General features: G+C 37.5%; 1 pseudogene across 1 annotated transcript in view; it reads right to left on the bottom strand.

The window, feature by feature from the left end:
- Window positions 1–6,141: 6,141 nt before the first annotated feature.
- The window catches only part of LOC143227003 (voltage-dependent T-type calcium channel subunit alpha-1I-like), a 40,610-nt pseudogene continuing 38,222 nt past the window's right edge, over window positions 6,142–8,529 (bottom strand). Inside the window, exon 16 of the transcript XR_013014823.1 lies at window positions 6,142–6,595. The product of XR_013014823.1 is annotated as a voltage-dependent T-type calcium channel subunit alpha-1I-like (transcript). The remainder of the gene's footprint in view (window positions 6,596–8,529) is intronic.

The following is an 8,529-nucleotide window of genomic DNA, read 5'->3' as shown; positions in this document are numbered from 1 at the left end:
TGTCAAAATTGGTAAACTTATCTACATTTTTGAAACTTTCATAAGAAATAATATTCTTCATTATTTAAATGCTGCTGAAACAGTGTTAAAATTTTAGAAGACAAGAAAATTATAATTCGAATTACGATTTACTTTTTTTTACATTTCATAACGAAAACCTGTTAAGGCTAAGCCTAATGTTTTCATTAAACATCGTATACATTACTGAATTGGAATCAGCGAATCACAGCCAGAGATGTCAACCATTACGATTTGAGTGTATGCATTACGACTATACACTCATAGTTACGACTTGTTGCAACTCCCAAATTATTATATATTATATAGGCCTATACAATAAAGTGATAAATTGTTCCTCCAGGGCTTGAAAGGGGTGAAAAGAAAATTTCTAGTGAGATACAAATAAATGTTGATAATAAATAAAAGACATAGTCCAAATGGCTACTTGTGATAATCATGTTTGTGCTTGAAATAATAAAAAAAATATTTGTATCTCCGACGTCTACCAATAGTTTGAGTGCGGTGCTTCTCCATACTGGACACGTGGGGGAATCCATAATTACGTCATCAGTGCTTGTCAGCCAATCAGCGCTCGCGTAGATGGGTATTTCTCACCAACAAAAGGCTGAGACGAAAACATAAACGATGCAGATAACGACATTTAGGAGTAGGAATTCAGAATATGAAAAGAATTTCAAAATAATTTTATTTATTTATTTATTAAATACAAAACAGTCATAAATAAGCAATCTATAGCAGTAATAAATAATAATAGTTATAATAATAATATAATCATAAACAGCTTAGAGACATTGGTCAGGCCTAGTAGCCGCAAATGATAAAGGGCTCTGTCTACAATCATTTGAAATAGTTGGCATCTCTGTGGCACCCTAACCATTATACCACACTCGGCTTAGCAATACGTGATGTAGGTTTAACACGTAAGAAATTGTTAGAGTATTAAATCGATAGAAGGTGGATACGAGTTTTCGTTGTCATCCATAGCAGTAAGTATTTATGTTGAAATCACAAAAGCTTGTTTGTCGTACAATGTTTCACTAAATTACTCATTCAAACATTGTCCAATGTTACAGACAAACCCTGGGACAGAACATGTTTAAAACAGTGCCGTCGTTGAGAGTTGTAACAATGGCAGGAAAGTAAAATGTGGCTTACAGTGATTTGAGTGTTACACAAACTACTCATTGGTACAAGAGTTTCAGATAAAAGAAAACGATGAGTTAAAAAACTGTGACCAATGTGTAGTTTAGTTAGAACAACTTCCTCCTTCCGATCCTTACAGAAGCAAGACGGCCAAAATCCAATATAGGGTTTTATTTTGAAAAGGTTGTTTTCGCGTTGCCTACTCTAAGTCGACTGCCAGATGGCACGGAGCTGAGCCTTGAATACAGGACCATAGTCCAAGTATGGGACAGGCACAGTAGTGACAGTGCCAGAGCAAATAGATTTAACTGCGGTGTCGGTGAGCTTATTACCGCGAATACCAATATGGCCTGGTGTCCAGAAAAACTGAATAGAAGTAGATATTAATGAGAAATGGGCCAGTCGGTTTTGAATATCAGGAGAACAGGGTGTGAGCCAACATGAAGCGATTTCAGGACCAGTAGAGAACTAAGTGAGTCAGTATAAATAGTGCAGTTGGAGTACTGCTTAGCTTCAATATGATCCAGGGCAAAAGAAATGGCATACAGTTCAGCAGTGAACACAGAAGCTGTAGAGGGGATTTTGCGTGCAACTACCGAACCACAACAAACCATGGCAGAGCCCACAGTCACCCGATTTTGAACCATCCGTATAAATTGGAATGGAAAGATTGTTCGAAAGATGTTCAGTAAATAAAAAACAGTACTTCCAATCGGGAGTATTTGCTTCTCTCAGATGACTTAAAGAAAGGTCACATTTGGAGACTGTAATAAGCCATGGTGGGATGGGCTGACCAGTGGATTCTGCAATGATATCCAAGGACAGATCCAATTAATCCAATTGCGCCTGGACACAAAGGCCAAAAGGAGCAATGGCAGATTTTCTGTTGTGAAAAAGTACGGCCCACTGAGGAAGGAAAACACAACCCCTGGTGGGATGCTTTGGTAAGGAATGAAGTTTCAAAGAATATAGTAAAGACAGTTGTAAACGGCGAAGGTGCAGAGAAGGTTCAGCATATAAGCTTTGAACTGGGGAGGTGTGGAAAGCCCCAGTGCAGAGTCGAAGTCCTTGTTGATGAATGGGGTCCAGCATCTTTAAGGCCTAGGGTCTGGTAGAGCCATAGACCAGTGATCCATATATAGTCGAGTTTCGATCGAATAAGAGCACGATATATCTTTAACATATAACATCAATCTGCTCCCCAATTGGTGGTAGAGAGGACACGGAGGATGTTCAGTGCTCTTGTGTATTTGACCCGTAGCTGTTTAATGTGTGGTATAAGGGTCAGCATACGGTCAAAGATAAGCCCAAACAACTTGGTCTCAGGGACCACAGGCAGTGAAACTTCACAAATACGGAGTTCAGGATCAGGGTGAATACCCCGTTGGTGGCAAATGTGCATGCAAATGATTTTACAGAAAGAGAAATTAAAGCCGTTCGTCGTGGTTCACTTCAGTACATGATCGAGGGCAGTTTGTAGTTGCCGCTCAATATATCTCATGTTCGACGACTGACATGAGATGTGAAAGTCGTCGACATAGAGCCTGTTTGCAACTGTGAGAAGGAGATGTTCAGTGATGGCATTAATCTTTATACTGAAAAGTGTGACACTCAAAACACAGCCCTGAGGGACTCCACGTTCCTCCAGAAAAGCACGGGAAAGTGTCGAACTTGGAATCTCCTGTCCATTAAAATTTTTTGATAAACATGGGTAAATGGCCACGTAACCCATATATATGGAGTTCTCGCAAAATGCCATACCTACATGTTGTGTCATAAGCCTTCTCAATGTCAAAGAATATTGATACAAGATGTAGTTTGAGAAAGACTTCTCTGATTGATGTTTCAAGTCGAATCAGGTGGTCCATGGTGAAGTGCTGTCGTTGGAACCCACATTGGGTGGGCGAGAGTAAGTTGTTTGATTCGAGGAACCAAGCAAGACGAGCATTAACCATCCTCTCTAAGGTCTTACAGAGATAGCTCGTCAAAGGAATTGAACGGTAGTTTGAAGGAATCTTGGGATCTTTACCAGGCTTAGAGAAAGGTAAGATAATAGCCTGGCGCTTAGGCATTAGGAAAAACATCCTCCTGCCGGATCCAGTTAGAAACAATCACAAAAAATAGCAAGAGAAGCAGGATAGATAGCGCAGCATGTCATAGTGTACATCATCTGGTCCAACAAATGTACTGCCAGATCGATGAAGGGCCAGTTTCAGTTCCACCAGTGTAAAGAGACGATTATAGTCATAGAGACAGTCAGTTCGAAAGAAAGGGTGAACGCTCTGCCCGAGTCTTGATGGCTAAGAAGAAGGAACAAACAGAAGTGTTAGATACCCGGCAAAAGCTTTCACCTAGAGTATCGGTGATGCTCCGGACATCAGCTACCTCTTGGCCATCAGAGAGTAAATCGAGATGGGGACAGAATTGTAGTGCCCACTGACCTATCGAACCCTGTCCCATATGACCTTTAACTGGTGGTAGAAGATATGACAGTTGTGAACTTAATCCAAGATTCCTTCTGGCTTTGACGTCTTACCCACCTAGCATGTGCACGGACCCGCTGGAAAGCGATGCAGTTTTGAAGTGTTGGATATCTACAGAATGTATCGCAGGCCCGTTTTTGAGCCTTCCATGCCATGTGGCAGGCAGGATTACACCACGGACGAGGATATAGTTGAAAACGTGTCGAGGATTTAGGAATACATTGAGCAGCTGCTTGTATAATAGAGTCAGTTACTGCTGCCACACAGTCGTCTAATGATGGCTGATTTATGATGGCAGGATCAAGTTCTGAGAGAGCAGTGAAAGTGGACCAGTCTGCCTGATCAAGCTTCCACCGGGGTACGTGGGTAGGGTGGCATCGACCACGGCCAGTCTCTCTCAAAAGTATAGGAAAATGATCACTGCCTAGTGGATTACTGTCAACCCTCCATGAAAAATGGGAGAATAATGAAGGGGAGCAAACTGAGAGATCAATAGCGGTAAAGGACTAACTAGGTGCATGAAAATAAGTAGAAAAACCAGTATTGAAAAGAGAAAGGTTGTGATCAGAGAGCATACACTCTACGGAGCGACCCATCCTATCAATAACAGCACTTCCCCAGAGGGGATGATGTCCATTAAAGTCCCCCACGATTAGAAATGGAGACGGCAACTGTTCAATGAGAGTATCAAGGTCTGATTGATCATATGTCTCTCTCTAAGTGAAAGGTAGAATGAAAAAACTGATGGTATGACCCAAGGAAACACAGATGGCTACGGCCTCCAACGGTGTGTTGAGTGACAAAGACAGGGTGGGCACATGCTGATCAACTAACAGTGCCACCCCTCCATGTACTCGTCCATCACACAGCCTGTCATTTCTGTACAGAGAAAACTGCCTAAAGATGTGGTAGTTAGCCATTATATCCACGCATATACAGTGAATACAATGGACTGTATCGGCAGGTTTCAGAAACGTTTCTTCTAAGGAAAGACATACAGGATGGTAGGAAGCAATCAGTTTTGATGTTATCCAGATTAGAATGTAAACCTCGACAGTTCCATTATATCAAGGTGGCCATTTTTAATGATGTGTAGGTGAATTGGCTGGAGAGGGCTGGAGAAGCCTTCTGTTTACGACCACGTCTTTTTTCCTTACTGTCCTTATGTGGGGGAGGTCTATTGACCTCCATGGATCCTGCCCTGGGTCGATTGGGCTTTGTTGTTGGAAGGGGATTCCAGTGACTGAGGACGCGAACGAATGATTGTTTTGCATCTTGGGGTGGGAGAAAAAGATGTATCTGAAGAAATGCCTGTATTTGAAACCAAAGGATGTGGATCTTGGGGTTTGTTGGAATGTATGTAAGGGACAGAGATGGGTGTAGAAGTTTATTCATCAACTTTTTTAACCATGAAGGCACAGAGAGATCTGTCTGCACTCCCACTGTAGTAGTGGAACGAAGTGCAGCAGGATACATCTGAGATTAAGTGGTGGACAGCAACTTTCGAGCCTCAGGGTAAGTAATGTTTTGAAACGTTTTCAAATGCTTTACCTCTTTTTCTTCCAACCATTTAGGGCAAGAATGAAAGTAGGACGGGTGAGAGTCACCGCAATTGACACAATGTGTCACACTCATAGCCATCGTGGTTCACCACAACGAGCACATGTTAGGGAACCACGACATGACGTCTTTGAGTGGCCGAACTTCTGACACTGGAAACATCGGAAAGGGTTTGGAACGTACGGCCGTACCCTGCAATTTAGATAACCTGCCTTGATGGTGGCAGATGCACATGGTGATGTAAATGTGAAAACAAGGATATTTGTCGGAAGTGTAACTCCATTTTTGCGAGTGGAGATGCGCCTCACTGCAGAAACTCCTTGAGTGGAGAAACCAGCGAGAATCTCTGACTCGGGGACATTCTTCAAATCTCTCAACAATGACTCCTCGTGATGAATTCAAAGTAGCATGAAGGGTAACCTCAATAGGTATATCACCAATTGCCTTAATATATTTTTTTTATCAGTCTTATAGTCCTAAACAAATGCACAAAATAGAGTCAAGAGTATTGTGTTAACTTCAGTAGTCTTATAGTCCTAAAACACAAGCACAAAGATAAGTCCAGGGTATTGTGTTAACATCTGTTTTTCAGTGGTCTTATAGTCCTAAAACACAAGTACAAAGTAGAGTCAAGGGTATTGTGTTAACATCTGTTTTTCAGTGGTCTTATAGTCCTAAAACACAAGCACAAAGTCGAGTCCAGGGTATTTCAGATATTCTCAAGATGTATTTAAAATAATCAAATTCACCCCAAAAAACATAAACTAAACACTTTTTTAGTGTTTTATTTTAAATCAATGATATTCTCATGGTTTTTAAAGTAATATAATATATTAAAGCTCTTTGATTTGTGGAAAATGTTTGATTCCACTCAAAAAATTATTTATATTAGAAGATTTGACACTTAAAGAAAACTGTTGTTAAGTGTAGTTGAAAGTGTATTTTTGAAATTCAATAGTAAAATATTCATTGTACTCAAGATAATTTCTATCTGTAAACTAACAGTATTAGCTACTCAATAATTTTTAGTAACTCTGTAAATTTATTTTTATTACTAAGATCAAGTTACATCCCTGCACAGAAAGTCATTTCATCGTACGGAACATTTTGTGAGCTACCTGTTCAAGTATTTTCTCCAGTTTCAGTTCTTGGGCCTCTTTTACTTCAGCTTCCAGTTTCTGCTCAATTTTCTTGTCCATCTCAATATCCTGATCCATCTGTTTATGTGATTCTTCTGAATGTTTCATTAGAACAGCCACCACCACGTTTTCCAGAACAAATTGAGCCATTAATACGAAAATCACAAAGTACAGCGGAGCAACAAGTGGTGTCACACAACAGTTGGTTAAGCAGTCACTAGACATATCACAGTTGTCACGAAGAGTGTCCTAGTAGAAAACAATAAATGTATGTTAATGCTCTCTGCTTCTGGGATCACAGTATTATTCACAACTAGATCGAGGCTCGATCCCAGGTCAACACATTAAATGTCAACAAGATGAAGAGAAAGCAGATACCCATCTGAATTAGTTTAAAATATAGATAAAGGAGAAGTGATGTCCAAGCTTGTAAAACGTGCCATTACTTAAATAACTATATTTAGTGAATAAAAGCTAACAAAACTGTGACTCATCTAATCCAGATATACCTCTTTATCCTGGTCCTCACAAAGTATAATTGGGCAAACACCTTACTTGAGAGTGAAACTAAAACTCAGTCTGGTACTAAGTATAGCTTAGTATGATAAATTTAGTATACTTTTCCTTATAAACATTATAATACTTTGTTTTATCAGTTGAGTATTCTTACTGTTAATGGTATTTTTAGTTATAAGCTCAATAATATCTCAGGAGGTTCAGTCAGCTTAATGGACTGAGGTTATTAATAAATAAATATTAAGCTAACAATGCAAAGAATTCTGTATGACAAAAGTATAATGATTAAAATTAGAAATAATCAAATTATGTACACACATAAAACATTCTAACCAATAAATTATGTACACATAAAACATCCTACCCAAAAAATTATGTATATACATAAAACATTCTAACCAATAAATTATGTACACAAACAAAACATTCTAACCAACAAATTATGTACACACATAAAACATTCTAACCAACAAATTATGTACACAAACAAAACATTCCAACCAATAAATTATGTACACAAACAAAACATTGTAACCAACAAATTATGTACACACATAAAACATCCTAACCAATAAATTATGTACACAAACAAAACATTCTAACCAACAAATTATGTACACAAACAAAACATTCTAACCAATAAATTATGTACACAAACAAAACATTCTAACCAATAAATTATGTACACAAACAAAACATTCTAACCAACAAATTATGTACACACATAAAACATTCTAACCAACAAATTATGTACACAAACAAAACATTCTAACCAATAAATTATGTGCACAAACAAAACATTCTAACCAACAAATTATGTACACAAACAAAACATTCTAAACAAATTATGTACACAAACAAAACATTCTAACCAACAAATTATGTACACACATAAAACATTCTAACCAACAAATTATGTACACACAAAAAATATTCTAACCAACAAATTATGTACACACAAAAAACATTCTAACCAAATTATGTACACACATAAAACATTCTAACCAACAAATTATGTACACACATAAACATTCTAACCAACAAATTATGTATACACATAAAACATTCTAACCAACAAATTATGTATACACATAAAACATTCTAACCAACAAATTATGTACACACATAAAACATTCTAACCAACAAATTATGTACACACATAAAACATTCAAACCGACAAATTATGTACACACATAAAACATTCAAACCGACAAATTATGTACACACATAAAACATTCTAACCAATAAATTATGTACACATAAAACATCCTACCCAAAAAATTATGTATATACATAAAACATTCTAACCAATAAATTATGTACACAAACAAAACATTCTAACCAACAAATTATGTACACACATAAAACATTCTAACCAACAAATTATGTACACAAACAAAACATTCCAACCAATAAATTATGTACACAAACAAAACATTGTAACCAACAAATTATGTACACACATAAAACATCCTAACCAATAAATTATGTACACAAACAAAACATTCTAACCAACAAATTATGTACACAAACAAAACATTCTAACCAATAAATTATGTACACAAACAAAACATTCTAACCAATAAATTATGTACACAAACAAAACATTCTAACCAACAAATTATGTACACACATAAAACATTCTAACCAACAAATTATGTACACAA

This window comes from Tachypleus tridentatus, chromosome 9, assembly GCF_004210375.1.
Source record: "Tachypleus tridentatus isolate NWPU-2018 chromosome 9, ASM421037v1, whole genome shotgun sequence".
NCBI classification, from domain to species: Eukaryota; Metazoa; Arthropoda; class Merostomata; order Xiphosura; family Limulidae; genus Tachypleus; species Tachypleus tridentatus.
Note: the sequence above shows the minus strand (reverse complement) of the source record. Positions and strands in the feature narration are given on the sequence as shown.